We start from the raw sequence: 15,442 nt of genomic DNA on the forward strand, positions 1-15,442 counted from the left end.
TTTCAATGAAGCCTCTGACTTCATTCCTGCTGAAAATGTATGGATTGTGCTTAAAAATATGACCACAAAAACTCGATGAAATGCATAAATTTAAATAAAGGGCTACCACGTCTAATAAGTAGAGTGCTAAAATATCCAGCCAGAATTATACCAGAAACTTGTTTGTCATGGGCTTCAAACAGCACATGTTTTATCTACAACACGTTAAGCGACATTCAAACAAATATTTGGATGCATGTATATTTGCTTCTGAATGTAAAGCAGAAAATCTACCACAGATTCAAAGTTTTTTCTAAATGTATTGTAGTACTTTGAATTTCATTCACCCTGCAGGAAAAAATTAAAAATAAAAAAAATCAATAATTAAAATACCCAAAGTAATATTAATTTCAGTGATGAGTGTATATGAACTCCTATGATTTTTGTAAACAACAGACAAACTCATCAGTTAATGTCCAAACTGGCACAGGGCTGGAAGAAATTGGTCTGTCAAAGGTATCCTGACGTTTAGATTTTTTTCTGTTTTTTTACACGTAAGCCCCTAGTCTCAAAGCTTTCCGCTCCAAAACCTACTTACCTATGTGCAAGCGAACAAAATTTTTAAGATATCGAATCACTGCTGCTTAAACAGTTTCCCATTTTCAGCAGAAGTCTGCAATCTACAAATGCACATGGAGCATATCCTATTAAACCCTGTGACACAGTGAGAGGCTAAATATTGACCCATCTCTGATTGGGGAGAATTTTTTTTTCATACCCTTGCTTATTGTTTTTATCACGCTACGACTTTAACCTCTTTACTGCTTCGCTGATTTCATGCGGCAAACAATAGCTTTTCAATAATTCAATTTATAGCTCACCATAAATGGAATTCAAAGGACAATGCTGTTGCAAATAAACAGCAACGATGCCTTCTGGTTGCAGAAACGGCCCTGCTTGCTGAAGGAAACTGAGAATATTTATTTTATGGTGCCTTGCATCCCCATTAAAAGGAGGAAGCTACATTTCCAAGCCTATGGAGTAAATGTAATATACAGAGTTGAAAGAGACAGATGGTGGAGGAAAATCTCATGTGGCAGCAGTGTGCAATGGTACCACCGCAGCCAGTGCCAATGAAGAAATCCTCCACAAACCATCTGAAGCCCGAAGAGATCCATTAATACGTGTTCATGTGCATGCGTCGTGTTTCTGTTGCACATGGACCGTCCGTGTGGGCAGTCTGATCCACTTTGGTCAAATCTCGTTCATCATTTGTTGCTGATACCAAAGCCGAGAGGAGTTATCTGTGGAAATGGATCTAAGACACAAAGCAGAGAAATGAATTACAAACCTATTTATTTATCCAGGCCCTTTCTGTCAGTCACAGCCATAATCAGAGCTAACTCATTCAGATTTTGAGAAAATGAAGGATGCATTCCCTCCAATTTTCAATTTGGAAGTGGCCACTATGGCCATGATGAATGTCTGAATAGTCCATCTTCCTCCCCTCATTTCTCCTAACCTTTCCTGACAGCTTAGATATTGCCTACCTGGTAATTTGCTCGACAATAATTGTTAGTGTGAGATTTCCCCCCAGCTTTTTAACAAGGATTCTCAACACCCTCTGTAGGTGACGAAATACAATTACAAACACAAGTTGGCCCCCGTGGAGACCGGTCATCAGCAGCTGCCACCCCAACTGGTCCCGATTAACGTAGAGAAAAACAACAAGGCTCTGTGAACATTTGCTGTGAATAAAAGTCTAATTAAAAGATATGACTTTGCTTCATTGATGAACAAAATCAGTGATTGAAGCATACAGCCTCGCCTATTTTTTTGTAATCATTTTTCTATTTTGCTCCCGCTGAGATCATTTATTGTTGCTGGTTATTGATAAGTGTGTTTGATGAATGCAGATGTGGCTGTTAGGAGAGTGGGCTTGCTGATGGAGCGATCATATTGTGCGAAACACCAGGCTCAGACGAAGAACAGCTGTTCTGGCTCCATCCGGTGGGACGCCATGTTTCACCACCACCCCGGGTGCACATGCAGGCGTGGTGCTGTAAAGCTGCTGCGGATGTGTTTGCACCGCTCTAACAACTCTATGAATTTTATGACACATCACCGGAGCTCTCTCATCTCTGTCCAGCACTAAAGCCTTAATTATTGGACTAATTGTTATGGCTATATACATCTCTCTGTAATCCTTCAGTGATTACATTTTGTGTTCAATACAGGGCTTACCCTTTAATTAAAAGGATTATTAACCTTTAAAATGGAGCCATTTGGGATCATACCCTCAAATTCTACTGTCTATTCTTTTTCTACCAAACAAGTTGAAAAATTGCTCCAGTTGCTCTAGGATGCACTGGAAATGGACTTACATAAGCAATAAGCCTTGGTCCATGTCTACTTCCAATTAACGTCTACAAAATGCTGACACATTGTGCCTGGTGGACTAACAATCAGTGCAAATAGATAGATAATGATACGGCTCTGACCATGGAGAACATAAACGTAGTGAGAGCAAGGTGAAAGGGTGAAAAGGTCAATGCTAAAAAGGAGGCGAAAAAAGTCTCATTATAGAAAAGACTAGGAGATCTTCAATCTGAGAAGCTTTCAAGGCCTTTCACCTCCAGAGCAACATGGCTCAAAGTTCAAAGTCAGACTAAGCAGAGCGAGAGGGGAGATCATTGGAAATCTTGGATTAATCAGAACTGAATCCCAACAATGCTGCACGGTGGAACAGTTGGTTACACTGTTGCAGTGTGGCAATAAAATCCTGGCTTCATACCCCGGCCTGGGGCTTATCTGCATGGAGTTTCCATGTTCTCTCCACCAAACTACGATATATAAGTCCTTCAAGTGAAAAAAGGCCTCAGGGAATAAATCCATTTGAACTAACTTATTACTGAAATTTGCTACGCAAATAAATTTGACTTATCATTCAAATTGGCTAAAAATATTTTCTGTCTGAGGAAACACAAAAGACTTCATTGAAACAATTTCGAAAGACTTATTAGTTGAAAACTTGAAGAGTAGCTACATGTTGATGAATTGTGCAGGTTCTGCTTAGGTCTTTGTTGGATTTTTCAGCTTTGACTTCCATCTGCTGTGGGAACTTTGTAAGACCTGATACTGAGCAGCTTCTTTCATCTTCAAATTTTCCCACATTTTTCAAACCCCACATTGTGTTGTCACATTTACATACAGGAACTGGGTTAAGTACAACAACAGAGAAAGTTTTAAATATATCATCAAGTGTCCTGAGGAACTTTGGATCAAGACCATTTTAAAAGATTATGAGAAAACTTATTTCTTGTAAGACATGAATAAATAAATTAGCTGCTGACAGGCATAAAAGATGTTCTGTTGATAAGTTCACAGTCATGGCTGTTGCTTTGGTAGTCCAATATAACAGTAACATAATGTAATTTTGTCTGTTCAATACCTGGTGTCATCAATAACTTAGATCAGCTATTTGGCACCAATGAGCCGAGCAAAGTCACGGGACCATGATGCTGAACCCGCCTTGCCTGTGTCATGCAGTTGGAATCAAGAACTGTTTGCCCATGCAGCATTATCCAGAGCAAGTCTTCATTTGAATGCCCTAATTAGTTAATTAGTTGGTGGTTAAGGATGATATGAGCATCTCATCAATCTCGGTATCTCTAAGAGTAAACACCCTGGGACGACCGCGGAGCGTCATTAGAATACTGATGACTGTGGGAAGTGTGTGTGAGGATGAGAGGTCCGCTTGTGACACTCTGTTTCCATAAACCACCCGAAAGACACAAAGAAGACTGAGGAGCAGTGCGCTGTGTGCACTGTATGGATGGCAAGCCAAGCATGGTGTAATGAGTTTACGGGAACTCTGAGGAGCTCAATTAATGTTTTTTCAAGCGTTTCTTTTTGGAGGATCCATTTGCTTGTTTATCACTGAAGGAAGGAAGTGAGAATAAAGCAAGAGAAAGAAACCTGCTTGTTTTATTCCTTTTTTTTCAGGGGGAGAGATGTGATTAAATTAAATTTAAAAAAGAATCAGTCATGCTTCAGATGTCAAAGGGGCAGGCTTGTGACTTTTGATGTAGATTTCAAATAATCATTCTGTGCAAAGCAGCAGCACAGAGATTTGGTTTGTTCTGTATTTCTGCAGAAAGAAGGATGGTAGAAGAGAAGAAAAGAACAGGTTAAAAATAGTTAGCACATGTCAGTGTATGATTGAGCTTTCAGGGCTCAGAAATCTCCCTCTAATTATTCAACGGTATGGCTCTGTCATCCTTCCCTACATGAATTTCTTTGTGCAGAATTACAAGTGACTCCAAGTAATATACATAATTCTGCCACTTAATTGGCACAGATCGGGTGAAAGTGGGCTAAGAAATCTCCTTAGAGACTAATAGGGGCACATATCATTGGTTCCATCAGAACAGCAGTCCCACAGGTGATAGGAGTCAGCATATATTTCATGAGCAGCGCTATCACAACGTCTCACCTCTGGAGTCTTCTGCACTTTGCTGCGAAGAACACTCCGGAAACGGTTGCACTGTCAAGTGTATTTATAGCAGGCCGGGCCCATGACTGATGCTAATGCCACTGAAATTATGCAGTGCACCGCTGCTGTCATAACAATGAGTTAAACTTAAACAGGAAGGTTAACTAAACTAGTCATTTAAGTTATAAGTGGGCCACTGGTGTATGTCTGAATACACAGATATGAATTAAACTGAGAGCTGCTTTAACCTCAGTCTGCTTTATAAGACATTGTGGTTTAAAATTAGCCTGGTTTTGATTAAACTAAGTTCCTTTATGGAGGAAAGTATGCCCTACAGCCTTGGGATTAAATCCATGATGACAATCAAAATTTAGAAAACACCCATCCATCCATTGCCTACCCTAACAGAAGTCATGAAAAGATAATGAAGATTCAATAAGGGCAAAAACAGCAGAAAAAGAGAAACTCTTCACAAAAATTCCCACATGCCTTGAATAATTTTAGATTCTGTCATATTGTAACCACAATCTGGAATTTATTTTACTGGGATTTTACCCTCACAAAAAGTGGCAAATAAAAAAAGAATATTACTTGTCTACAAAAAGGAACAAAATGTATATATTAGTTTTAAAAGTTTTAAAAGTGTTGTGTATATATATTTGGCCTATTACAATTTGATACATCTAACTAAATCATCAAACTGTGCTCAAAAGTCACCTTTTCAGTAATAGAGTCCACCTGTGTGTTCTTTAATCTCATTTTAAATCCATCTGTTCTGTGAAGGCCCCAGAGACCTTTTGGAGAACATTAGTAAATAATCAGCATCATAAAACCAAGAAATAAAGGTCAGAGGTACAAAACACCAGCATATGTCAAAGCATATTTATGTGCTAGAATGACCCAGTCAAAGTACAGATTTAAACATAATAGAGAACCTACAGAAATATTTGAATATAGATGCTTAGAGATACCCTCTGTCCCGTCTGACTGACTTTGAGTCATTTTGCAAACAATAAGAAGCAAACATTTCAGTGAAGCTGCAAGAGACATACTCCAAAATACTAATTACACCAAAAGCTGTGACCATAAAGTATAGTTTTCATATTTATATTTAGAAGATAAAAAAAAACAAACAATAATTGCCCATTGGTTTCACATTTATCTTTTACTTAGTGTTGGTCTATAACATAAAATCCCAATGAAAAACAACAAAATATCTGGTTGCTGACAAAATGGGAAACATTTCAAGAGATATAATTACATTTGGAATAAAATTATGTGGGATAAATATTCACTTTACTATAATGGAAATGTTAGATAATGGTCTAAAAACCACAACTCACAAGCATAAGTGTTTTTAAATGCATATCATCAGGTTAGGAAGCAAGAGTGAGATACGGAAACCCGTAAATGGCTTGTTGAGTCTGGTGAGGGCAGTCATTCGACTGAGTCGTTAGCACGGATAATCAGCTCAGTAAGATCTCATAATAGGTAGGGAATATGAGGCTATTTTGCAAGACTGGGTGCACCCTAGGGTGTCAGTGCTGTTCACTCAAGATGCTTCTGCATGTAATTACAAAACGAAAATGCCACAACTACATATATTTCAAGAAGGCTTTCAAAACAGCCTGGATGAAGAGCCCAGCAGTTCACTGCACAGTTCAGGTCGTACATGACAACAAACAAGGGCAACTGAGCTTGATATTCACATCCTGTTCCAGCTCAGGCACTTCCATATTCCTCTGTCTTGTTGTTATGCAGTGTTTAGGGCTGTGATGGTTAAGCTGGTGGGAGCATAATAATTCAGTTTTACTGCAGTGAATGAAAGCTTAGCATATTTAGAAATGAATGTTCGGAAGAGGCAGCCTAACGGTTTGCTTTAGGTGGTTTTTTTCTATTTATATTTCACAACTGGTTAATTTTAGCTTTCAAGGCTTGAGTTTTTTCAGACTCTAGCTTTTGTCAGAAAAACTCACATGGAGAATCCCCTTTAAAGATTTTTTTTTTGTTTTCCTGTTTTCTCAGATTTATCCGGTCAGATCACCAAACTAATTCTAATATTAGACAAAGATATTAGAAAGTATCTTTTTCTATTTTCTACTGTTTCAGCAAATGGAAAAAGCAGTTTACAGACGATAACTTAATTTATTAAGGGGAAAAGAAACTGGCTCAATCTGAAAAAGAAATGTTCCCCTGAACGCGCTCACAGGCTGTGCCACCCGTGGCTGCAAGAACTATCAAGTGCAACAGCTGGCAATCAGTCTTTCACATTGCTCTGGACTACTTTTCTCCCTAATTTTCTTTGCAGAATTTTAATTCAACCACATTGGAGAGGGTTAGGGCTAGGGCAAAGCAGCCCCAACATGCTACCACGTTTGTCTGTGAGTATCATTCTTTTATTTCTGAAACCAGACGTAATGGTCAAAGAATATTTTCCCAGCTTTTTTGGCGGATATTTAACATAGAAAATATTTTATTTTTGGTCAGTTTTGGGGTTTTAACTTGAAACTCTTCAAAGGATGTCATATTGTTCTGTCTCTTGTAGTTGAGTCAGGGACAGTGTGCTTATCCAAGGCAAGTGAGGCCTGTAGTGCTCTAGATGTTGTTCTATGTGGGAAACCTCCTGGATGAATTGTTAGTGTACTCTTGGAGGAATTTTGGTCAGTCGGCCACTTTAGGGAGAATTACCCACTGTTCCTTCCTTTCTCCACTTGTAGATATTAGTTTTCACTGGAGTCTAAAGGTTCAGAAACAGCTTTGTAACCCTTTCCAGACTAATGGAGGACAATGGACTTGTTTCTGATCAAATCAAATGTTGCTTTTTGAGCTCTTTTAGTCTTCTTCATGATTTCTTTCTACAAATCTGGCAGTATTTCACTTGTGTGTGAAACTGAAGCACACAAATGAAATATTACATTCATTTTATTAATGATTTAACATGGAGTTGATTTTCCAAAACTATATTTTCACATAAGACCCAGATTGTTTAGAAAGGTTTTTGCATGAGTAGGATTAACTTCAGTGGTAATTCTTTATGCATTTGAGAATCTCACAAATTATATATATATATATATATATATATATATATATATATATATATATATATATATATATATATATATATATATTTAATCAATTGTAATTGATTCACTTGTCATTTCCAATTTTTATTTCATAACTCAAACCTCTATATAACCTCTTGGTTGGACGGGCAGGTGAGTACTGCAGTAGCGTGTAGGAGGCAGTAGGGTGATGTAAAGTCTGACAACTCTGTTGCTGTATGTTTAGAAGCCCTTTTTGCTTTATTGTGAGCTTCACAACAAGTGTTTGTTTGAATAAAACAAATTGATTATTTGGCTGCCATTTTTAACTTCCTTATGAGAGACCCTTATGAGGGTTAAAAGTGATATTTTTCATCACTCCCATGTATCATAGTTTTCACATGAAAAGTATAGACCTCTGCACAAAGTACATAATTCTGCCTGTTAGCTACTGGTTCATAAGGTTCACTGGTCTATTATATTACAGGCTTATTGAGAAGTATTACAGTGTTATGCAATAAACAGCATTTATCTAAAACAAAAGTGGGGGGAAGATATCTGATCTAAAAAGCAAAGCAAACTCACAATAAAAAGGTTTACACTATATCTGAAAAACTGTGGCCACTAGAAGAATTAATTGTCGACATTTCGCCTCTCTCCATAAAGAGTTCACCGGCCTTGGCTCTTAAATTTACAGCTCTGTGCAGCCTCTATCAGAGTGGATGTCAACAGCGCAGTCAGTTGAAAGTTTTAGTGTAACACATTGCTGATCATGACACATACGGATTTAATGGGCCCTTGAGCCACCCTTATGTGTCTCATGTCTCTCACAAAGGATAAATATCGAAACTCTGAGTGTAATAACACCGGAGGAGATTCGAGGAACAGACCACTATTTGTGATCTTAGGTCTATGCTGTTCATGTCACTGAGGGCCAGTTAGATGGATCAATAGCAATTTCGTAAGGAATGATTTCAAATTCAAGATGTTTATTAACAAATTGTGTAGAATCAAAAATAATAAAACATATACAGTTGTTGGAAAAACATTTATCCTGTTGACTTTCATCTTGCTTTTTTATGTTAAAGTCACAAACATCAATGTATCTTATCTGTACTTTATGTGAGAAGCCAACACAGTGTAGTTGAATCTGTATTTTATGTAGAGTATATATATATCATAATTTCCCTCCTCCCCCTGCTGACTGTTGATTGCTCCCACCTGTGCTGCTGCCTATATAAACTCATGCTCTGCCTTCACTCAGTGCAAGATCGCCTGTCGTCATCCATTTCACAGCCTTCGAACATTTCATATCCTTGTTCCTGATCATATATGTGATGTGTTTTCTGCCTCCTGACTGTTGCCTTTGCTTGCTCCTTGTCAACACTGTGAGGTACTAACCCTGACCCTAAGATCTGAGCTGAGGTCCAAGTCTTTGAAGAAAATGTCCCAGGAAACCAGTAGCGTTGAGTAATGCTTTACATGTTGTTTCCACTTAACGTTTTGTTTCCCTTTCCAGTAACTCAAACTCTATTTAGGTTTCCAGAATCTGGCCTGACAGCTGCCAGCAACCATCTTGTACATTCAAATTGTTGTCTTTGAAACTTGCTCCACATTTACTGGGTTGTTGTCTAATTTCTCAGTCTGAACCATACTTAATGCATTACAGTAAATATGGAATAGTGTACAAACTCTATAATTAGATGACTTAAGACAGTTGCATTGGTGACTGTATAGTAGAGGAAACTGAATACACACTTTTCAGTTTTTATAAAATTATTTAAAAATATACATATATTTTAAATAATTCAAGAATATATTAAAAACTTTTTACAAATTTAAAAAAACCCACAAAAACCTTATATATATATATATATATATATATATATATATATATATATATATATATATATATATATATATATATATATATATATATATATATATATATATATATATATATATATATATATATATATATATATATATATATATATATATATATATATATATATATATATATATATATATATATATATATTTAACCTTAGTATGTATATATATCTTGAAATTGAAGTAGTGTATTTTTTTAAATCTTATTTATATAAATAAGTTTAAAAAATATTTTTCACAAACTTATGTGAAAAATTAGTTTAAAATTTTTTTATTTTTTTTATTTTAAAATAAAAAAAATAAATAAATTATTTTTCACAAACATACACTACTTCAATTTCAAATTTCAATTAAGTACAATAAGAAATCTCATGTAGGTACATGAACAAATACCAATAGTTTTCTTCTGAGAATCTGAGAAAAAAGAAATACTCAGGCTTAGGATTCCCCCTAAAAGCAGAAGAGATGAGTTTTTCCATTCCTTCAAGAGGCTGTTCAGCTTGCTCAGGGAGAGGGATCATGAGTACAATATTGACTTTAAATTACAGCAATAGCTGCTGCTCATGCTGTCTCAGTACCATGCTGTGGATCAAACACAAAGATCAGACCAGGATTAGGAAAAAGCCACTGACTAGCACAGAGACACCTCTCTGTTGCGGCACACTCAGCACCGCCCAAATCTCACCCTAAGCTCTCCACCACCCCGCAGCATGTAACGCAAAGACCTTACGCGCCTCTCGTTTAGATTTCAAAGCCAAAATTGATCAGGAAACAAAATAATTTAAACCCAAAGCAAAAGCTTGGCTGCAGAGCTATTCCCTGACAGTTCCTTCACACACCTTCTAAGTATGCTTTTACTTCTCCCTCCTCCTCCCTGCAGTTATACACAGAAAAGGAGAAATAAAAAATAAAAAACACAGTAGGGATGATGTGCCGGGTTTCATTTTCTTTGCTCCGGGAGGAGTGTGGGATGTGACGGGTGTGATAAATGATTATACCCTGCGCTTGGCGTGACAAAGAAACACCAGCACAATCTGCATGTGCTCCATCCTTTCGCCATCATTAGGTGTAATTGGGACTCATGGTGAGGCATGTTCCCTTTCCTCTGTGGAGGCATAGAGAATGAAGCCCTTGCTCCCTAATTGTAAAGGATACAGACAAGGAGACGAGTCCATGCCACTTCTACAGCAATAATACTACCTGTATGTACTAATGTCACACTCCTGGCTAATTCTTGACTTAACATATATGAGCTTGCAGTAAATTCAACCTCAAACCAGGTTTTAATGTCAAGCTCCACTGTTTCGATGTCAAGGGCAGTGCACTGGTTGTTACTGACATCTGTCTGAGAAAGCCGGAGCACGTTCCCCAACTATAAACACAAAGCTGATTACAGTGCTGCTCATTAGCTTTAATGGGGACGCATAAGGAATTTACACTGCTCTGCAACAAGGTTAAAACAGACTCATGAATCGCAGTATTTATGCAGAATGGCCCGCTGCACTATTATTCATCATTAAGAATATCCAAACAGCACAGTACACACAGTAAAGCTGGGAGCAAACTGGAATAGCAATATTTAATGTGGAGTGGTAAAATGTGCGTCCTCGTTGCCCCCGTTTCTCTCTGAAGCGTTCCAAATCCCAATTTGCACTGTTTTAATGCAGCAGCAGAGTAAGTTTTGGTGGCAGCAGAAACACAAAGTCGTCGTTTCTTGACCTCAGCCTGTATCTCCTCTCCTCTTCCTTTGAATCAAAGCTCCACCACCTCCTCCTCCACACACACCATCTTTAGCATTTAGAATTAATTGCACAGTTATCCTCAAATTAATTCCTAACTGTTTTACAACACACACAGAGAAAAGGGCAAACCAATTATTATTCTGTTTTCACCTTACAGAGGGGGATATTATGCAAATGATCCTCTCTACATGAGAGGGAAGAGTGGGCTTTATTTTCCTCAGCAGATGCTGCTGAGACAGCCGTGCGTTCTGTTGAGGGGGGACACAAAAGTAGGGATGCTGTGAAGATCTGATCGCCCCACCTGGCTTCCTACTGACTCCATATCTGAGCAATAATAGAAAACACACTGATTAATTATTTATTTGAAAGATGCTTATAGATTTTCTTTTTTTCTCTCTCTCTCCATATTTCAAGCCGGACAACTAAGGTTAAATGGAATGTTCTAGGCGATGTCTGGAAGTATTTTACAACTTCTGTGATTATACGAGCCGAAGGTGTTTCTTGATGGAAGACAAAAGTCTTTGGCAGGGCTGCCCTGCAAAATGTTTTATTTGCCTTTTTCCCAGGAAATGAATACATACTAAGAATGGCCTATAAGCCAAACCTTGCAAACTATTCATACCCCTTGAAATTTTTCACATTTCAACCAGAGTGTTCTTTTCTGTGGTAGACCAAGTCAAAATATAATATAATGATGTGATTTTGAAAATTTTAGGAAGGGAAATCTCAAAAGTGAGGACTACTGAGCCCTCTTCACTTTGTTACCCCTAAATAAGCAGCAGGCGGGCTTTTAAAGCAGGGTAAAGCAGAAAAAAATCCTCGTCTCCTTTGGCTCTTTCCCTGCTATAGTTTCTCAACAATTTAAACGTAAGCTGAATCAACAGGCCCAAGTCTACAGGTGAAAGTCATGTTGTTTGGTAAAAAGCCCTTGTACCATTAAATTCCCCAGTTATCTGCACTTTTGATTGAACACTTCTAGAACAGGTCACTGAACATCAGTATCTGGGAGTCCAGCTACACAATAGACAGTTTTTTAAAGAACACAGCAACAATTTAAAGTCTAAGATAGAATAAAAACCAGCTTCCTCTACTTTCATTTAATCTGCAAGGAAAACATTGATGCAAATAATGATTGTTCCCATGTTTGACTATACTGATCTCTTTTACAGATCAGTATTTAAAAAGTTTGTTGTAAAAGCTTAATATCTTTTACTAAACTGTTGTCTGGTTACAAACCTGTAGTTGGGTTTGTAACTACCACTGCAGCCTGTATTTTTTTTTTTACCTGGCCATCAATGTATACCTGCTGCAAAATCTAAAATCAATCAATCAATCAAATTTTATTTGTATAGCACACTTCAGCAGCAAGGCATTTCAAAGTGCTTTACATCAAATCAAACACAAAAACACAATGCAACACAATCCACTGTTTTATGTCAATACAGAAAAACTGTCTTGCTTACCCTTTACTTGCAACAACTATTGAACTTTTCTGGATATAACACTGGATCTGCAAACCTGATTTATTTCTAGTTTCTAGTTTTAGAAACTGTTGTTAGGCTTGTTGTCATTTCAGACATCGATAAGGTTGTCACTTAAACTGACTAGCCATTATCTATGATTCATTGTGTATAAACTCACTCTTCTTCTGTGCGTCAACGTTTTGTTAATGTTGTAATTTATTTATTCGATTTTGTGGTACATTATCCAATTTGTGTTGTTTTAAGTGTTATGTTATAGCCCCCTCTCATACTTTTCAAAAGGCCTTTCTATTTGTCAAGTCACAATTGTAAATAATCTGTGGTTTGACCTGGTTGAATAACTATATAATAATAATAAAAATAAATAAATAAATGGCCTTCTTTCCAGCAGGAGAATGACTACAAACGTACAAGTTTAGCTATAATTATATAGTTCAGAAACATATCACTGATTCTAAACCAATGATCTCTGTTCGTGTCTTACAATGATCTTACTTTCCTGAATGTTTCTGGCAAGATTTATCAAAAGATTTTCACATATGATTCTCTTACAATATAAATAACTGAGATTTTTGCAGGGAACACTGGATCAGCAAAATCAATATGTTGATGTGCAATGCTTATAGAGTACTGCATAAGAAGACAGGCGACGGGGAAAGAAATGCAAGCCATCCTATTACAATAATAATAAAAAAAAACCTCAAATAATTTTCTTCCTGCTTCCCAATTACACACTACTTTGTGTTTGTCTGTCACATAAAATGTCAGTTAAATATGGTGATAAGAAAATAAAAAATAAAAAGAGTCTAAAAGTCCAGTGAGTATTGATGCCACTTGGCAGTGGCAAGGCTGCACAAAGGTTGGTTTCAAACAGGGCAGGAGGCATCTCACCTCCCCACGATGCCTTGCATTTCTGACCATGGTGAGTGTTTATTAATCTGAGACTTTGAGACCTCAGAGAAGTTTCTGAAATGGTGACATGGAGCATTCTCAACTTTTTAGCTGAATGGTTTTTAGTGCAAATTACAACAAAAGCTGCCTTTTCTCATAAGGTGCAGCGAACAAAAGCGCTAAATAAGCTGCAATGATGAGCTAAGGTCAAAGCACTTATCATCTTTACAAATCAGGAGAAGATGCATTCATGGAAATAAGCTCCCCTGAGTATCCATCATCACCTCAAAAAACTGCTTGCCGTGGCGTAGCTCCAGGTGCTCGAGCAAATTGGGCTTTTCGATGTGGAATGGATCAAACGTCGGCTCAATATCCATTATTCTCCCTCGCTGTGATCTGCTGGAGTTCTGTAAGTGGGTGTGGGTAATTGTGTACCTCATTGTGTGCGTGTTTTGGACCAAACTTAATCATGATGTCAGGCTGTTAATAAAAGGTTATTAGAGGGAACAAAGATCCAGGTTTTACATATGTTAGGCATAGAGAGGTCCCAGGAACCTCTGTCTCTGAGGTAAACACAGGCCCTCATGACAAATGATGTTCACGCTGAGCTCAGATAGTTAACAAGAGACCCCCTTATTATTAGGTCTGCATAGATAATTGCCATTTGAGCCTCATGTTTCGAATCTGGCTTGAACAGTGTCATTTATCAAGAACTCAAGCATGCTGTCATGGCTGCGTAATAAGCTGCAGTAACTGATGACTCCAGATTAAGGAGCTGGACTTAGAATGAAGGAGGAGAAAATGGGACACGGCCAATGTTGCAAGCACTTGGATGGATGTCCGCAGCAGTAAAGGAGCCACTGTTTGTTATATGAACAGACTTTTCTTGCATCAATCCGTGATGTTGTGACATAAGTCCGTCTTGACTGGATTTTTATGATGAATGGCTTTCATAACTTTGCTTTCACTAAAGTTATAAATCCTCACTGAAAACAATATAAGATATTTTGAGTAATTATGTCAATAGAGATGACTACTTTGTCATTAATTTCAGAAAGTGAATCGTGCATTGTATAGATTGAATAAACAGAGTGAAATATTGAAAATTCCAAGACTCAGTGTGTATTGTGAAAACTACAACATTGGAGACTCATGTTATCACACCCTAATCAGCTAATTAAAACACACTAAGGTTTTCCGAGGCTCTAAAGGGTAAAATAATCACCAGGTAGACTGCTTACTTGAGAGATACCCAGAAGACAGTAATTGAGATCTTCCACAAAGGAAACTAGTAAAGAAGCTGATTGTTCACAGAATGCTGAATCCAAGTAGATATTAATCAAACTATTCTTTCTTAATAAAGAATAAGGAATGTTGGATGTTTAATGTAACAAGTTCATACATGGATGATGGGAACAGGATCTCTGTTGAGATGTGGTGAGGCTGAAGGTCCTCACATTAATTTTTGATTGACAAGTTTGGAGACTTATTAAATACAATTTAAAAAAAACAAACTTTTTCATCTTTATAATAATAGACATCTACTATGCTACATAATCTTTGGTACCCTCCATATTATGTATACCTATTTACAGGCTATGCAGGGTCATGTAACAGCAGCTTATCTCCATGCAGAAAGAGTCCAGGCTGGGATTCTCCTTCAAAATTTCTGAATATAGAATAGGTTGCCCCTCCTCCACCTGTTGCTGTGAATTGTTGGTTAACTGGCTAAAGGAAGGATTTTGCTATGCTTTTCCCATACTTTCAAGAAAGAAAAATTTAGCAGTTTGGAAAAATTTCCAGTCTCCAAAATCCGGCAGTTTCATGTTGTGGAGCACCATTTGTCACCGATATTAACATAACTCGAGTTTATGACCAAGGTTCAAGTGTCATGTCTACTAAAGTAATAGTTTGGATTGA

General features: G+C 37.3%; 1 long non-coding RNA gene across 1 annotated transcript in view; it reads right to left on the reverse strand.

Annotated features, from left to right (window-relative positions):
- Nucleotides 1-979: 979 nt before the first annotated feature.
- LOC122840188 overlaps nucleotides 980-15,442 on the reverse strand; it is a 98,594-nt gene continuing 84,131 nt past the window's right edge. Inside the window, exon 4 of the long non-coding RNA XR_006372179.1 lies at nucleotides 980-1,297. This is a non-coding gene — a long non-coding RNA (uncharacterized LOC122840188). The remainder of the gene's footprint in view (nucleotides 1,298-15,442) is intronic.

This window comes from Gambusia affinis, linkage group LG11, assembly GCF_019740435.1.
Source record: "Gambusia affinis linkage group LG11, SWU_Gaff_1.0, whole genome shotgun sequence".
Taxonomy (NCBI): Eukaryota; Metazoa; Chordata; class Actinopteri; order Cyprinodontiformes; family Poeciliidae; genus Gambusia; species Gambusia affinis.